The sequence below is a fragment of the Monomorium pharaonis genome, chromosome 6, assembly GCF_013373865.1.
Source record: "Monomorium pharaonis isolate MP-MQ-018 chromosome 6, ASM1337386v2, whole genome shotgun sequence".
NCBI lineage: Eukaryota > Metazoa > Arthropoda > Insecta > Hymenoptera > Formicidae > Monomorium > Monomorium pharaonis.
The window spans coordinates 8,971,762-8,991,153 of record NC_050472.1 but is presented as its reverse complement, the minus strand read 5'-3'; the positions used below and the strand labels follow the sequence as shown (position 1 = coordinate 8,991,153).

At 40.4% G+C, this 19,392-nt stretch overlaps 1 protein-coding gene and 1 long non-coding RNA gene across 5 annotated transcripts in view; both read left to right on the top strand.

Moving 5' to 3' along the window:
* Window positions 1-4,247: 4,247 nt before the first annotated feature.
* Window positions 4,248-5,858, top strand: LOC114254472. The gene is made up of 3 exons (XR_003625857.2): window positions 4,248-4,755; window positions 5,304-5,432; window positions 5,719-5,858. It is a non-coding gene; the product is annotated as an uncharacterized LOC114254472 (long non-coding RNA).
* Window positions 5,859-9,721: 3,863 nt separating this feature from the next.
* LOC105839462 (neuroligin-4, X-linked) overlaps window positions 9,722-19,392 on the top strand; it is a 391,763-nt gene continuing 382,092 nt past the window's right edge. For all 4 annotated transcript variants that reach the window (XM_036288012.1, XM_036288014.1, XM_036288013.1 and 1 more), the window contains exon 1: window positions 9,722-11,335. The gene's annotated coding sequence lies outside the window, so the exon portion shown is untranslated. The remainder of the gene's footprint in view (window positions 11,336-19,392) is intronic.

The window sequence follows — 19,392 nt, the reverse complement described above, 5'->3', positions numbered from 1 at the left end:
GCATTTCGTCGCGAGATCCGCGGCAATGCGCGCATTTACCGCGCGCGTGTACATAAGTCTCTCCCGCGACGGCGAAAGGATTACGCTCGTTTCGCACGACGTGTATACAGTTGCTCGATGACATTCCCGCGGTCCCGCCAACCAACCACCCGATCCCCCCGCAGCCCCAATCCTCGGAGTCTTCGTCGCCTTCCGAAAGCACCCCTATCGGCGTTTTGAATGTGTCGCCGCAATAGTTTACAGGTTGCGCGTGCACCGCGACTACGTGACGAGAACGCCCAACTAAATTAAACTAAACTAAAGCGCCGCATTTGTTCCCACGACGAGAGAGGGAAGGGGGGGGGGGTGTGTGTGTGAAAGGGAGAGTGAGAGAGATAGAGTAACGGTAACATATTACGTGTTACCGAAAACGCGTCTGTGGCCCCTGGACTCGCGCGTCCGACGCGGACTCGAACTAACGGGATGCAATTAATGTCTGTCAATTTTCAGAATTCAATATTCCGCGCTCCGCGGCGTCCGACGTGAGGTTGCAACGAGCGCTTTCCCGGCGCCCGTAACGATGCGTTAATATGATGCCGAAAGTGAAGTTAATGAATTTCTTCTCTCCCTCTCTCTCCCTCCTTTTCTCTCTCTCTCTCTCTCTCTCTTCCTCTCGACAGAATAGTTGAAAAAAAGACTTGTCGTTAATCTTAGAATATTGAAATACATCGCTGATATTAAATTACCAATTTTCAACCTCATTCCTTTCATTTGACAGAAACATTACGCAGTTTATTGTTACACTGAAAAATAAGTCAGTTGAATCAATACAGTTTGGGAAAATAAACGATAATTTTCATTAAAACAGACAAATTTGATTGCGTCGATTCTGATTCCGGCCGTACGAAAAAAAGTCTGGTTGCATTAATTGAAAATCTGATTCTACCGGTATGTCCGTCCCCGAAAGGGAACGAATCAAAATTCTCACGGAAATTATTAGATTCTTGATTTAATTTTTGCAGAACAAAAAACTGCTATCAAAATGCATCTCTCATTTGCTTTCATCTTCGAATAAAATTTCGAGAACTTTGGTTAAAAAGTGTAGATCTTACAACTTTTTTTTAACGAGAAATAGAACATTGCAGCAGGGCGACTGCTATATGTCAACATTTTTTGCAGATCCAATCCTTATAATTACCATATTAAAACATTCCAAAATACCAAATTTGATTATAACAACCAAAAATTTCGTTTACTTTCGCCAAAATTTGCTTAACCAAGCGTATATCTTGTTAATTCGATCACGACTGTTTCTTTTCTTCGCCTGACAGATTGAAACAAAAATATCCGCGCTACCCCTAAACGACGTACATACTTTAAGTTACACCGCATTTAGTTTATTACGCGCACGCCGAAAAGTTCAGGCGGTCTCGTTTCCGCGCTGCAGGTGCATCTCATTAGCCCCCTCGGTCGGTTAATGATGCTTCGACTTAACTTTCTCGCGCGGCATAAAGTTGGCCCGCGGCAATTTCTTACTCGGTTTCTTCCCGTCTCGGCCGCACCCCGGCAACGGATGTTCGACATTCCCGTCGCCCCGATTCGTCCCGTTTCCCACTCGATTTCCCGGCCGTCCCTCTTCCCCCGACGTCGAGCGGGAGAAAGCTTCTCGCTAATTGCTCGGGTTACATTATTGCGCGTTGTAAAGAACGAGTAATCAGCTCCTTAGTCCGCGGATTGGCACATGAATAACTTGGAGGGGCATTTTATATCGATGTTATACTCTCCATTGTATTCATACTTCGCGGAGAGAATTTTCTCTTAAAATTTACCCTCAAAATTTAATAATTGTGGGATAATGTGTGACCTCGAGGAATTTTACTACACTTTTTAGTAAAATGTACTAAAGTATAATAAAATTTACTATACTTTTAGTAAAATTTAATAAAAGTATATTAAATTTTACTAAAAAGTATAGTAAAATTCCTCGAGGTCACACATTATTCCACAATTACTAGATTTTGAGGGTAAATTTTAAGAGAAAATTCCCTCCGTGTTTGATTCCGTATTGTCGAGGAGACAGCATGCAAAAATAGACTGACAAAAATTAATACTATAAATACAAAACGGACAAATTAGCTGTATTATAACATCTAGCGATCGCGGTCGGTCCATTAAAAGTTTCGCAACCCTCCTCCGAGGAATATGCCGTGCTCGTTACGAGTGTCTTAGCTGATTGAAATTTCAAGATGTAAAGTTCAGCGAGTAGGCAATTTCAACTATTTAACGAGTCCCACTTCCTTTTCTTTCGGATCAACAAGTGCCTCCTTTTTTTCTTCTTCCAGAATCTTGTTGGAGATCGATCGTTATCTGCAAGATGAATCCAACCGTCTGGCGTGATAGAAAATCTCGGTGAACGATAATCCTAGAGCGTAACGAGGCAAAACTTTGTTAGCCTTAAAGGCGTGCGGGGCTGAGATTCGCAGTGTCTACTTGAAATTCCATAAGGCCGGGCTGGGATATAGCGTCACGCAGACGCGCGCGTGAACGCCGCCCCCCCCCCTCCCGGATAAAATTTATATTGGCGATGAAAATTCGACGTGGAAGCTCTCCGCAGAAAGGGCCATGCACTTAATCAGAGCGCAATTACGAAACGTCAGCGATTTATTTCACACGTGATTTCGCAAACAGTGGGTATTAGCATTAGCATTATCAATATTTGCGCTAACGCAGGGATTTTATATTAATTAAAACGGGGACGGGACGCGCCAGCCGTCCAGGTAAATACACACGTTGACATTCGCGTCCGATCGTTACGCATAATTGTCAATATAATCGTTGCAATAATTTATGATCATCCCGGGCGCGACGGTGTCGCGTAGGAGGACATGAAGCGGCATGTGTGTACATATCGCGTTATGTATAATACATCTTGGTATGTATACGCACAACGCGTATGCACGGATGCCGCGCCGGTCCATGCACGCGCAAATTATTGCACGCTCCACTTTGAAGACGCGCGCGCGGGCCGAGATATCCAACGGGGGGGGGGGGGTGAATGACACGTCATCCGTGAATACGTCTGGGCAATTTCATCGAGATGCTCGCGTCCGCGCCCCCAATAAACCGAATCTCAAAGCAATTTTCACTTTTATTGGACACTTCGGGACAAAACAGTCCTTCCCGACTCGGCGCGCCCAACTTCCCTCGCGCGGAACAGAAGGCTCCGCTCGTTGGCAAACTTTTTCGCTGCGCCTCCGTAAAAGGGGGCTGCGAAACGAGCCCCGCGAGACGTGCGCACGCACGCGTGTATCGTGTTACGCGTGAGAGAACTTGCGAGCCGATGGTTTACGGCGATAGGTGTATCGCGTCGCGGTGAAATTTGTCGTAGACTCTACCTATTAAAATTAATAGGGTGGGACACCCCCCCCCGTCGCGTTGTTGTGGCGTCCAAAAATTTTCGGCGCCTCGTTCATTGTGGGATATATCATTAATCACGGTAATTAATGTCGCTTTGTGGTTAGTTAGACACGGCCATTAATTACCATCATTTATTACCTATTATCGTAATAATCATAGTTATCATATAAAACGAAAGCTAGAACTCTCTATCGCGCGCAACGTCCGTCCGATCATTTTGTCCAACACATTTATGCATATTTTGTAGTAGCATCGTTTACGATTTGTAAAAAAAACAATTTCTTTTAGCACGGATGCATTTGATGCTTTTTGCAACAGGGAGGGAGAGAGAGAGAGAGAGAGAGGAGAGATTTCAATGATATTTTTAAAATAATTTCCGTTATTGGTGCAAATCCCCGCGCGGGAAAAAGTCCGGGATTACGTTAATAGCCGAAACATATTTTCACTTAAAAAGCTTTTCTGTAACCCAGACTTTAATGCGATTGAAACTCGTATAATAGAGAAAATCGGTTCGAATTCTGCTTATTAAAAATAATATTTTTCCCCCTTGAATTTCGCAAAAATTATTTTATTCCCCGCGTATCGAGCTCACGCCGCGCTTTAATCGGAAATTCTTTATTTTCCCTGCATTCCCCTTTTGGCAACGAACGGCGATCCCGGATTCATAGACCGGGTGTTTTTATCCACCGGTATACCGGGAGATATATGAAACGTGGACAAAACGCCACTGTAATATCTGTCTGCGCGATAATGTACCGCGCGCTCGGCGCGCATACGCCAGCCGTAGTACCGAAGTACGGTTAATTAATTATCCGCGGTGGTGCTCCACCTGCAAAAAGAGAGAGAGAGGCAGAGACAGAGAGAGAGAGAGCACGCGCAAATTGATAAGGTCCGTCCGGTAACACGGATCTAAGCTGTGATGCGTGCGCGCGCGCGAGCAAAGAGTTACATTAACCGACACGCAGGCGAACCCGCGTCTCTGTTTCGAAGCGTGTACACACACGGTGTAGCGGCCGTGTCGTGTAAATCGAGAATCAACGGGGGAACAACGCACGCACATAGATCACGTGTACACACGTGTGCGCGCGCGCGCGCGCTTGTACGCGCTTGTACGTGGATTTAGTTCCGCATCCGAGGCCATCCGACAACGGGGAACAATTCGGCACGCGAGTTAGATGAGCGGCCGGAGATGAGCCAGACGTGCAGTTCCGTGCCACGCGTTTACATCCCGTTGTTGACTTTACGACGATGCTACGCGGGGCGTGCGCCAAAGTGCGTACGTGGGGGTGCGCGCAGGGGTGCGTGCCGTATAGACTTGTCCGCTTCCTTCAGAGATACTTCAGGATTACTGCAATGAGTGTATGCCGTGTTCCCCGTGAATTTAACGTGGACGATGTATGAGCGATGGTACACACACACATACACACACGCGATCGTATTTGCCGAGTTACGTTGGCACACACACACACACCCACGCACGTGCCAAACTGACTAACAGGGATACGTGCAACGCGCTCTCCATATCGTTACAATATAGTGGCTCGTAAACTTGTAACATACATAAGATTCTACCACGAAATTCGCATATGCAGTTGGGGTGTGCGAATAAGATCGACCGTGTTGAATACTAAAAAGTTCCACGCGCGTCGAAGAACTTTTAATTATACTATATTAATGAGATCCGTATTTCTGGCTGTATTTCTGATTAAGAATTTGCTTCAGTTTTGAGATACGATACGTTAAACGGATCTTGAGAGTAAATCTGATATCCGCGTAATGGCATATTTGTAATTCAGCTGAGAAATGGAGAGATGGAGTTTGTCTTGAGCCTGGGTACTATCTCTCATGCTTCAGTAATTGATTCTTGAAACAGGCTAGTATATACATATACATTAATCATTTTTTAGGTCGCGACATCTCGTGTGAACAGATGCATTTTCGCCGTGACAAAGTCACCCGTCTGTCGGCGCCCTTAATTTTATATCAATAGACCATTGAATCGGAAAAAGTTGCATATTACTTTAATGTACTTTAAGGTGCGATTTAAAAACAATGGTTATTTACGTGAAAATTCTGACTTGAAATCTAAAAAACGATTTTTAAAACGTTAAAGTAAAAATTCCATAACATTATTGTGCATTATTATACATAAATAATTAGAAATTTGATTTTTGAAAATGGTAAACATTTGAAAAATAAGGTTTTGTTTTTAATCATTTTGTGCAAAAATGTCGATAGTGAAAAGTTCTAAATGTATCGCAAAATCCATATGTATCTTTCATAAAATATTATCTAAAAAAGAAATTTTATTTTTTGTTCTAGATTAAACTGTGTGGCAGTAATCGTGCACGCTGATTGGACGATCATCTCACCGATAGAATGGATTCAATGCTGCAATTTTGTTGAAAAATAAAATATTTGTATTTCTCCAGATATACAGCATATAAATGTTTTAAAACAGATTTTTAATTTACTTCATTTCCTTTCCAAAAAAAATGATCAAAAATGCTTATATATTTTCACACTCACAAAGGCGGACTTATTCCTTTAAAAAATAAAGTTTTCTTTTGATTTGCATCGGCAAAATATTTAGAAGAATAAATTTATTATGATTACTTTTTATATCTCGAGAACAGTGAAATTCTGTGATTTTAATGAATGGAGAAAAATAATGAAATTAAATCGCGAAGGATTCAATTTAAAGTTTTTCATTAATTAATTAAAATTACCATTTTCAATTTATTAAAAATCACACAGTCTTTTATTTCATTTTAAACAAAATATAGAAGACAATAGTAACGATATTTATTTTTAAGTACTCAAATGAAAAAGTTCTAATTTTTCAGATAATTGACAGATTTATAGCATTAATAGGATTAAAATTAACTTCTTATTCAAGAGGAAAAATATTCTAGTAATAACAATTGATATATATGGACATTTGTTTATTTCTTGAATTTGCGTTGCTCTTTGTTGATAGTACACCTTCTCGTGGAGAAACGTGAGAGACGTCCTACACCTTGACATAGTGGGAAAGTTGCCCAGTATCTCCGGAGGATTTATTCCGAAAGGGAAGCTCTAAGTGCACAAACGTATGCGATCGGGAAATGCTGCACAAAAGTCTCGCGTGATCGTCACATTGTTACAATCGCTTCGGGAGTGCTGTACAAAGTCTCGCGCGATCGTCGCATCGTTACAATCGCTCTGGGAGTGCCGCACAAAGTCTCGCGTGATCGTCGTATTGTTACAGTTGTTTTGAGAGTGCCGGATAAAACGGACTCATGCGATCGTCGTATTGTTACAATTGTTTTCGGAGTACCGCACAAAATCTCGCGCAACTGTAATAATTAACTGTATTTTCGTGAGTGTTTTGCCAACGAATCTGAGAGGAGGAGAAGGCCTGCGAAGCATCCGGCAGTGGCGGAGCAACTACGGGTTGAGGGTGCAATTTATCTTTTATGTATATTACTTATTATGTGCGACGTTTATTTTTATATGTAGATTGTTTCTTTTCAACAAAAAAATTATTTCAATAAAAATTATACTTTTATTCGAATGAAATGTGTTATAGAGAATTCCATTTAAAAAGAGGAAAAAATTCTATTTAGTAAAAATTACGTAATTACATTATTAAATATTTACAAAAAAAATGAATGAAAATTTGTTTGCGTGATGAATAAAAAAATATTAATTACTTTGGGCGTTTTAATAATTTAAATATATTTGTATTTTACAATTCAACGTAGTTTGCAACGTAGTTCAAAACTCCGCTGTGCATCATTTCTGTGAGTTTTAAATTATATTTTATTTTATATATTGAGAGAATATTTAAAAAAACAGAGATTTGTGAAAAAGACCATTGTATAAGATGTAATGCATTTATATATTGAGTAAAAATTGATAAATAAATATGACAGAAAAGATCATATTATAGATACATATGACAATTTATTGACTCGTTACTTTTAAGTAGAACACTTAAAATACCTAATTGTAAAGGACACAATTAGGAATTTTAATTGTTTTACTTAAATTTCTAAAAACAAGTAAGAATTTTATTAAAGATGAGTTAAGCACATTGTAGCGTAAGAGTTACGCGTCCTTTGTGTCAAAGATCCAGGTCAAATCCACGTAGAACATATCAGATTTTTAATTGAGCATCACTTCTTGGAAGGCAATGGCAAGCCACCGAGAGTACCTTTGCCAAGATAGTCTATGGAGCATGCATGAGCATGCAATTGGAGATTACGATCTTCAGTTATGAAGGACCGACTTGAGAGAGAGAGGGAAGAGAGAAGAGGCGGAGAGAGAGAGAGAGAGAGAGAGAGAGGGGGGGGGGATAGAGGCAAAAGGAGAAACAAGCGCATTATAAAAGAATGTGGCATGTGAATAATGGTTTATTAAATGCATTATAATTAATAGAATTTTAGAGTTATTTAATTGAAATAGAAAATAACAGTGGGATAAAATAACAATTAAAATAAATAATAATGAATATCCTAGTGAGAAATATTACATCAAATCGACATCGATTCGACATCAAAATCATCATTTCGATGTCGATTCGACGTCGAATTGATGTCGAATTCATTATCGTTTCTCGCTGGGATAATACTGATATTTTTTAGAATCTTTAAACTTTTACAGTTTAACTTAAAATTTTTCCGTGTACGGAATTAAGAATTATTATATGTATAAATGTATACAATTAACACATACATACAAGACCATAAATGTGTATAGTACAATTAAAATCGATAGGATAAGATCTACTATGACTGTTATTGGCCCTCAATTTTAATTATAAATATTAGAGTATATATTTTTTGGCCTGAAATAATTCACGCCGGTGCAATCTGTCTTCATTCAGTAGTCATCTCTGAAATTTTTATTTTTGATATTATATATAGTCTTCTCAAGTCGGATATTTTATCATGTGTCAAATATCAGTTTTCCGCGTAATGGATTGCTCTCGCAAGGCTGAGAGAGGAAGATTATTCGCACTGACTCGTTTATCACTTTTCAAAGTGAAAAACCGTTTTTCTTAATGGTAAAGTAAACATTCGATCTTATTAGCAGCATACTCGCATCATGAGAAATTGCAAGTGCACAAACTATACGAATTCAACGTGCGCGCGGCGCGCGCGAGCGAGCTTTATAGTATGCGCCACTAAAACGAAATATCAGCAGATAAACGCGCATACGCCCGTTGTAGTAAGTTCGCACCGACACACCTTACGATATACTAACGTGCGAATTGTCGGGAGTCGAACATATGATAGACGAACTTGGCGAGCGAGCATACGTGTGCTCGCCGTAACTTGCAATTGCAGTCCTATCGTTCGAAATCGCGTTCGTTAACTTTTCAAGCTAACTTCCTCCGGCTTAGCCATCCGCCCGGGATCCCCCGCGTTAATCACCGCGAGTAACGAGGTACTCGGGAGGGGCTGAAAAAGAATCCGCGAGACAGATTAAACTACTTTTGCGATCTATGTTAGGCAGATCCCGTTCAGCTCGGCGCTACGAGCTCATGTGTACGTACACCTTTTTGCAATGACCGCACATTTACGCGGCTCCTGAGCGAAACGAGACGTATCGTAGCAAATCGTGCGCGCTTCTGCCCGCACGAGATCTTGAGAGATCCGCGCGTCTGCGTGTCAGCTCGATGTCGCAAATTTGACACGCGTTCTCGACGACGAGACCTGCACGCGCTCCCCTGTCACGTACGCAGACGCTCCTTACATGCGCATACATACGTCTTGGTTGATCGCGGATATATACCGGCATAACGGCCGTAGCGGCAAGTTTACGGACGGATGTACGTACGGATGCACGGACGGACGTCGGGATCGATCCGTGGCCCTGGAAAAGGTGCGGGGTGCGGGGTCGGCAAGCAGCGCGAGGTGGATGGTGGCGCGGAGGGTCGCCCATCTCGTGACGGGAGGGAGAGAATGTTAGAGAGAGGGATAGCAGTCCTGGTGACTGCTGCGCCGTCGCGACGTCGCTCGTCGTCGAGGCCAGCCGAGTCCGCCCGACCAACGTTGGGGGGGGGGGGAGGAGGGTTGGCTCGTCTCTTTCTCCCTCTTTCTCCTCTTCCTCGTCCGTTCCCTCTCGCTCCAGTCTCTGTCAACCCTCTCGTGCTCTTCCGCTCCGTTATTACTGCCGTCTTCGTTCATCCACTCCACCGAATTGCCCGTCTCGCTTAGACCAGTCCGTTCCTCCCTCTCATCCTTCTCGGTCTCTCTCTCTCTCTCTCGCTTGCAACCCTCTCTCACCCTACATCTCCCACTATGCTCCCAGTCTCACTCTCTCACCGCGTAGCTCTGCAAAAACAAGCATACGGCTATCCCCAGTAGCACCCCGGCACACAGACCCGACCAGAACGTCACGTCGGGCGCCCCGCGTGCCTAGGGGTAACGTGGATCCTATCGTCTCCCTCGTCGCCCCGACACACGTCACACACGAGCGTCGCGCGTCACGTGCCACCTGTGCGTGACTCCCAGCACGTCACGATGTAATTCCACGACGGCGGCTAGCACTACTTACCCGCGCGCCGGCGGAAAAACGTCATTCCGAAGCAGACAAATTCCGCTCCGCAAATTTACCGGCGAGTCCTTCATCCAGCTCTTCGTCAAATAGACAAGTTCCTGGATTACGCGCGATAAAACGACATGTCTCTTGCCCCCGCGTAAATCCGGCGTACACACTAATTGTGATCTACTCCTATACAGTGTTGTCAGATATTGGACTCGCGCCTTCCTCGATCACCGACAGATACCAAGGCGACGCGAGGGTATAGTCGAGGTGTCGTCGGGTGATTCAGCCTTCGGGTCGTCGGGAAGTTGGTGATTGCGACCGCAGACAGAGAGATAGAGATAGAGAGTAAGAGAACCGCACGCGTACGTAATAGTCGGCGATAATTGTGCGGAAATGAACGTGCCGGGATCAAACGCCGGGGCAAATCGGTAGCGCGATGTTCTCCCAGTTCTCGCGATCGCGGAATCACGGATCCCGCTCCCGGGGACGTTCTGCAGTTCTCGGATAGTTACAGAGGCACGAGAGCAACCGGCGGGCACTATTCATCGAAAAGTTTGATGCTTACGCGCGAAATTGAAACTTGGCCCGCTCTCGTCGACGACAACGGTCGTTTTAGGATAGCGCTAGATTTGAAACGTTTTATGGGATCGGAAACCCGCGTGTTCCTCGGCGTTCTCTCTTCCTCTCTGTGTCCCGTTCCCGTTCGCTGCCGTCGCGAAACTTTCCCGGACTTTTTCGCAACGCGCGGGTTCGCGTCACGGAACTGGATAGTCATTAGGACGTTATCATCGCCGATGTCAGTCGAAACTTCGTCCGGCTGTCGATAATTCACGTGGGAATCGTCCGCGATCGTGGCTTCGTATCTCGTGTTCAGTCGCGCCTTTAATAACCGCATCGCGCGTGGTGATTGATCGTTTCCCAGTTTCTGAAACGGGAAACCGGTATTGTAACATACGTGAGTGATTAGCGGCCAGAAATGAACGTTCCTTCGATTATCGCTCACTCGTCGGCTCGTTCAACGTGTTATTACTGGACAGATTGGGCTTCTCCTGATGCCGACTCGGGTGTACTGTCCTGGCGCGGCCGAAATTCACGTCCTCGTCGAACGTGAGGGTTGAGTGGTGCCGCGAATTCGTCCCGAGGAGTTAAACACGCACTTTTCGCACGCGGGTTCCCGTGACTCTCGGCTTCGTCACGAGCGAGCGCGAGGGCGTGCAGTGCGGGGGTGGCCCTCATCTGTTGACGCGTTCGCGAGGGTGAATCGGTGCGGAGCGTGTTTCGGACAATACAGATTATTCCGGGCACGAGGACCGGATGCTACGCCGAGCGGCCGGCGGGACGTGGATTTACACGCCACGCTCAGCTGGAAAGGGAGATAGAGGGACTCTGACCGCTCTCGCTGGTAAGTCGATGTTTGACGAGTCTACTGTTGATCCGCCGCGCGAAATCCTCGACCTTTCGCCCCGATGACCCCGCGCCGTTATTAATCGTGAATTTATCGCGAGCCCGAATAAAAATGGAGACTGAATCGCACCGTAAATCTCCCACTGAACGAAAAGCTTTAGGGAAGCTCGATTAATAACCGTTAAGGATTAGAATAGATATCGTGAGACCGTTACTGGCAGTTTTTAAGCTTCCATTGATACATTGTACGGCGAAAGGAACTTGTGGTACTGCCGAGAACATTGGCTTTATAAACAATCTTGTTATATCGGAATCTCTCCCTGCAAAGAAACGACTGTATCGAAAATGTAAAATGCAATCTTGAGGAGCAAAGTTATTAGTCTTTTCTGTAGAGATAAGAAAGTTAAATTTATGACAATTCTAAAGTATAGAATTGTCATAGATTACTTCTGGTCTTCTAGCTGATTTAATAATACGTTTTTTCGAGTTCATCGGGCATTAGCCATAAAGTAATTGTCGTTCGATTGATTACAGCTGGCACTCAATGTTCTTCATTGTGTGAAATAACCATTTACTGATGAAACGATTATACTTCGACGAGTTTTCGTGAATATTCTTTTTACTCTTGAAAAAAAAAAAGGTACTTTTTATACCTTTTTCATGCCGTTCGAGTAATGGAAACTGGCGCTTTTCACGAGAAATGAAAAGCAAATTTAATTATTACTTTTAAAACTTATTCCATTCATAAATACAAGGAAATTATAAAAATGTTTATTTATCGATCAGAGACACAAATATAAATGGAACTGTTGAAGATAAAAACACTTAATACATTGTGCAAAAGAAAAATTCAGCAAATTGCGAGTACTGCAACTAACAATGTTTCTTTTAATTATAACATTTTTATTATTTTTGGATTTCGATTATAAACGTACTCGTAATAAATTTGGGATGAAAGTGAAGTTTTCACGAATAACTAGAAGTTGGATATAGCTGGACCGTCGTAAATAATTTTCCAAGTAGCAGTCCCCTATTGCGTATGCTCTCGCGATTAAATTGATTTACAATCGAACGAAGTTCATAGCGCGCGTCCTCGTAATTCCGTCCGCGATTGAATGCGCCTGACATTTTAACAACGATCGTAATGGCACGCCACACGCAAGCTTCGTCGAATCGTTATAGTTAACTATGCTCCGAATTAATTGATGAGCGCAATCGAATCTGACGGCGATTCCGCCCAAGTAAAACCAGTCGAATCGCGTTTAAACGTAATTATATGCCTGTAATATAATAGTCCCTGCGAGTTTGTGGATTCACTTTCAAATATAAACGTCTCAAATCCGGGTCACGTTGCTGCCATTATCGAGTATACGATTAGTACGGCCCGAATCGACGGCGATATACTCGTATCGAAATTTCGATTTTCATTTCGATACACCCTCGTATCCGCGGTATCGTTCTTAATCCCTGTCCGTCTTACCCTCTTGAGAACAAGACTCGTGTATTGCCTTATTTCTTACGGGAATTACTTGAAGGTAATTTTGAAAATTGCTCGGACTATTATCCGATCCTCGGCAAATCGAGTTAGTCTTTCCGTTTCCTGCCGGAAGAATACTCGCGGAAGTTTTTGCTACTTTTCAAATGAGCGCCAGCACGCTCAATCTTGTTTACTGGCGTTGCATTTTATTCGTACGCCTATGGCGTCTCCAATATCGGAAATGCTTTTCCAACTGTCTTCGATTTTCCACCCCATTTCCAGCGCTACGCATAAAGTTTTCTTATACCTCCCCCCCTTCTCCCTCTTCTCTTTCCCGCCGAGCATTCGATTCTTCCCCCGTAGACTTGATCTTAATCAGCGCTCATTGAATTTATAAAAGGAATGCTGTTGGTTTAATCCTTTCATATTATTGAAAACAGTTTTTTTTTTATTTCTAAATGTATACTCTTTTTTTTTTTCATGAATGTAGAAAGTAATTAAAATATAGATGTAATATTGATGAAGCAATGTAAATACATTAACTTTATTAAGAATCAAGAATTGAAATGGCTTCATGAAATCCTGTGGTAGATCACAGCTTGAATTCAGTGGCATCATTTTCGTAATAGCGCACATATCAACGTACGTGTTCGTCGTAATGATTTGGCCTCTCACATAATAGTCACGATAGCGACCTGCCATATTGACCCGATAGAACGTGCTCAGATGTACTTCACTCCATCATGTTCTCTCTCTCTCTCTCTCTCTCTCTCTCTTTCCTCTCTTCCTCCGTATTACTTGAATATTTATTTTTACGTATTTTTAATGAAAGAATAATCTGTCATGAGAACACTTTCAAGATATTGAAATAAAACAACGTTTGCGGAAATGAAATTTTATGGTTCGAGTATTATATACAAAATATATATCGAATAATAACGAACAATAATACGAAACAGAAATAACATATTATTAGCGTATTTGATTATTTCGCGTTCAGTTGTTTTTGTATCGCTTTGAATAGTTTTCAAGATAAGAGAAACACAACTTTACATTTTGATACGCCGCGGGACATAAACAAGATTGTAAAATTCTCGCGGTTGCCGAGCTTAAAAATTTTAATGAGCGGGTTTAGTAACGCATAAACCACATCTGACTCCCGGCAAAGCCTTAATTGTAGCTTTCGCAATGTACGCTTGCCAATTATAATGCACAATAAAGTGCGAGTTACTGTAGGACAGCGAGAGAAAAGTGCACGGAAATCCGGGATCAAGACACTTGAATTAGATCTTTCCGGTCTGTCGTAAATCCGTCTGAATAATAGAGACTTTCATATCGTACGCACGCCATCAACTGAAAACATTATGATTATTTAACTGAAGACATTGCGGTCGATAAGTAAACTTTCATGAAACGTAGTAGATGAAAGGAGAAATGATGATGATAACAAAATAAGTAAATGATGAGTTGCTAACTTTTTAAGCTAATAACAAATAATTAGCCGATGTTCCAATTTATTAGAGGCTTTAAATAATAATAAATAATCTCTTATAATTTGATTTTAATGTCTCTCTCTCTCTCTCTCTCTCTCTGTCTCTCTTTCTCTATAAAAGTAAGTAGTAAGAAAAATGTATTTTTTGAATGCATTTATATATAAATTTTTGTATATAATGAAGAACACAATTATAGTGAATATTTTTATTTTTTTAAATAAAATTCCAGTATAATATAGCTAAAAACGTGTACAATTACGTACTAATATTTTTACTAAATAAATGAATAAACATTATAATCGCGGGTAAAATGACGTATTCATGTATATAGGTTTGTTAACTACATTTTAAACGTGACTGCGTCAAATAATTAGTTCTTTGAGGTCGGTTATTTGTGTAAATATTGTAAATTTCACCATATGCAATTTATTGATCTTACCAACATATTTAAGTGTGAAATCGGCCGTTGAAAATTGTTTATATTTTTGTTTTTTAGTTATAACTTTTGAATAAAGCACAAAAGCATTTAAATGTATAAAATGTATAGAATTTGGAAAGCTTTTTGCTGATAAAAGTTAATTTTTTATAGTCAAAAAACGAAACTTTATTAAAACTCAATACAATTTAATTAATTTTTGAGGGTTGATTTCACTTTTGAAACACCTTTGATCGCCGATAAAGAAACGTATGTGTCTATTATTTTTGTCCACTCTGCAAGCGCTTGTATCGATTGTGTCAATAAATTCGGCGAGTAACACAAAGGTACACAAAATTCATCTGTAAGTTACATAAATGTGACAATACAAATGTGAAGGAATAATTAGCAGTTGCTACGCTATCAATTGTAATTCTGCTTCGTTTGCCTCTCTGAATTTGCGCGTTCGTAACTCGCCACGCAATTGTAAATAGACTCCCCGGGCGGAGGGGCGGCGACTTGTTACAAATCGTAAGTAAATGTGCCACGTGTTCGGGACTCCTGTTACTCTGCCGTGGAATAAAGAATATCGCTATTAAGCGGCGCGGTTTTCGACGTCGTGAGTTACGTTTCCAAGCTGGCGCGCGATTCTTGACGTCGTCGTCGTCGTCGTCGTCGTCGTCGCAGAATTTTCAAGCCGGTGCCGGATATGGTCGCATACGCGCTTTGCATATCAAGACGCGACTCGTGTGTATCAAGTTACTTTACCCTTTGTGCATCACCGGCCGAGGCACCAGGTTCATCTGTCTCTCCCGCCCTCTCTTGTTCGCGGGAGATGCACACGTGCCGCATACGTGTGTCCGATCGCGTCCCCCTCGTTCGCGTCGCTCCGTTCTGCTCCGTTTTGTTGGGATCCCGGCATCGTCCCGTCGTCGTTTGAGATTTTACGAGTTGATGCCTGCCCGGTAACCGTGTGATTACACGGCCGCGTTTCCCGAATGCCGTACGCGTGCCGTGCATTCACAAATACATGACGTTTTCGCATCACGCAAGATTGCCAACGAAGTCTCTCTCTCTCTCTTTCTTTCTTTCTTTCTTTCTAACAACGAAAACGGTTGAAATACTTTTTCACAAATTTGTTCTTACATATATCAAAGGAAAAAATATTAAGTATCGATCGAGACTTTAAAGTAAATATAGCGTACTATTGTGTTGCTGTTGTTCTTGTTTCTATCCGTCGGGATTATTAAAGTTTTAACGCTTTGAGGACCGGAGCTTTCTAATAAAACACTTTTTAAAAGATCTTGTTTTTTTAGAAGAATTGTAGAGGTCTGGTCTTAGGATTTTTTAATGCAAAATTTAATATGGAGTTAAAAAAACTCGAATCTTATCATGAATCTTAAAAGATTCATGATCTACATAATTTGTATGTTTCTTTCAGTTTTTTAAGATGCTCAAGATTGTTATTATTTTGACAATAATTTGACGATTCACTTGATATATTATTTCTAGCTTTAGTTTACGAATTCATTTTGGACTTATTGTTTATTTACTTTGACATTAATATCTCTTTTTATCTAACATATCAAGTTTTGATGTGGTCTTCAAGAAATCCATTGTATTTGCGTAATCTTCTATATATTAATTTACTTATTTTTTACAATGTAAAAGATTTTATTTATTTAACATTGTTTTTAGAATAAATAATAATAATAAATTTGGTTATTTTATCAAATCCATATTGCTTTGTTTATTGATCTCATTAATGTTGAATATTTTTAATTACGAGTCTATTTATACAGGAAAAGGTGGTAATACGGCCATCTATATTATCTCTGTTATTAGCTGATAAATTCTAGTAATTAGTTATGCTATCATTTGTTTGTTTAGTAGCCTACTGTTATATAATGATGCTAATTTGACAAAACACAACAGTCAACAGTTTGTTATAAGGCATTTTTACTTCTAAGAATTTTGAAAATTTTTAAAGGTATATTTTAACATTTAATTACACATACTTCCTCATTCTTTTTAAACTTAACCGCATTATCCAAATGTATGTACACTTGAATACTTTCTTATTATTTAACTTTTTATTCGGCTGTATATATTTTGAGTTATACAAAATTAAACGATGATATAGGACATAGGATGTTGTCAATATGGTCATCTAAGTGTGCTAGTAACATGGTGACTTTCGAGATTTCCATATTAACAAAATTCCTCGATAAATTGATTAAAAGCTGAATTAAAAATTGTTAATTTTTTTAAATTCTTTAAATGAATAAGGTTCTTTAGATTTAAGGTTATTTTTATTTAACTTCCATTAAATGTAAATAAAAATCATCTTTTTGATACAGTAACTTATTTTATATATAAATATATGTGTTTCTAACAAAATACTGTGATCTTTTTAAACAAAACCAATTTTTTGACATTTATTTTTGTGGTGGCCATATTACCCTCTTTATTTCTCTTTGGCCAATTATGCAGTATCGTTACATATTTATAAATAATATATAATATAATAAATATTTCATAACTTTGAATTGAAAATCTAATAAACAACACTTTGATGAATATAATCGTAAAATTTCAACTCAAAACATTGATTATTAACAAAGTTATTAAATAAAATATAAATGGATGGCCATACTACCTTCTCTATTATATTCTAGTTCATGATTGCGTTTTAAATTTGACAATCACATTGTCACGCAGTTTTAGGGCCGATAAATGCATTTAATATTTGATATGAAAATATTGTTAAGCAAAAAATTCGCTTTGATCGAAAAATATCACTTCCTTTTATTTCTCACATTAATAATCCATGTTATCGTCTTCAGCTTACGTCTACAGGGATACGTAATGTGGAAGTTACTTATGAAATATAAACCGTCAACTATTCTGACATTGAGAAAATGATAGAATGTACCGGGTAATAGCATGTCAGTTTTCCGTTTTATACGTGACAGAAAACGTGCACATTCTAGCTGTGATCTAGCGTGGATTCCACGGGCTCCATGTGACCCATCTCAAGGGAGATCTACGTTTTGTATTACCGCATTCCGCACGGTCGCCAGAAACCGATTTCCATCCGGGGTTTGATGAATGCACTTCCGCTACCATGGGACATTTAATTACCCGCGTCGAACGAGCAAAGTGTAAACAATCCTTAGCAAATTTGCAGTGCCAGCAAGTTAACCGTCTCTAAATTAACTGCTACGTTTATTCCCGTGGCGCCTGCAATTACACTCGATCGCGAGGTGTCATTGCGTGAAAATCGAATTAGACGTGCGAGAAGTGACCCACACCGAAAGAAAAGAAAAGGAAAAAAAAAACAACAACCAGGCTTTCTACCGAGGGAAGGCTCACGCGCGGTTAAGCGCTTCGTTCGCGTTTCATTAGGTCGCGCGTCGCCAGCGCTAAGCACCCTTGTCTTCCGCGAATTGTATACGTGTCGCGCGCAGGGTGTATACACCGCTGTATACACCACTCCGAATACCACGAGATACACTAAGGGGAGACGATTCACCACGCGCTGTCGTCTGATGTGGAATTGGCACAAGTGAAGACATTCTCACCCCTGGCGCGCACCGCCACAAACCCTCCCCGTGTATCCATTTGCCGGAGTAGCCCCCATTATTCACACGAATTTAACCGTGGCAGTATTAGCGTAAGTGACGTTCGCGACGTACAAAAGCGAGGTCGTATCAACGCGTGCCGTGGGTCGCGCGGGTCACCCCGGTGATCCACGCTGAACTCTCCGTACGGGTCGGCAGGCATTTCCGCTCCGAGGAGAAGCATAATCGTGAAATACCTTTTAATATCACCGCGTAAAATCCACGAAGTGAAACATAATCGTAAAATACTTTTTAATATGCGTAATAATATTATGTATAGTGCAATATTAATAATGTGGGTTATCAACGACCCACGCGGTGCTGCGATCAGTTTTTCGATTTGTGATGTTTAATACAAAGAATGGCAAACTGCCATAAGCAGTTACTTGTAATGCTGCTACCGTTATGGTTTTACCTTTTTTAACAATGGATTTTTTGTAACGGCGTTGTTTTCCTTTGGAACGTAGTTACATTTTTTTCTGTGATAATAACGAATTTCAAGGGTTTATTGTTTTACTTCTAATACATTTTAAATCTATTTGTGATAATTTGGTGCATTCAATTTTTAGTTTTCAGTTACTATTTATATAATCTATTAAACCAATCATATTATCACACGTATATAAAAGTATTTTTAAATGTGAAATTATCATGCCAAAATTTTTATCCGCAAACTTTAATGTGCGAGGAACTATAAACCTATTTATGAATTTAATCAAAATTATTAATATACCTTGTTAAACTTGTAGTGTCAAATTAAATTCAATTTGAGTCATTTTTTATTGTTTTATAGATCGTCACTGCTTCTAATCAATACGTCATTAATTTTGACAAGAAACATAGAGGTTAAATTTAATAAATCAACGATATATTGAATAGGTGCTTACTTAATATTAATAGGCCTTACTCAATATGCCATTAATTATATCTCATTGATTCAGTCAAATTAACCAAACATTGAGTAGGAGCAATGGCAATTCAGTGGAATTAACAGTGTAGAAGATAATACATCGTTTTAATTAATGTTATTAATTTTTAATCACTTTT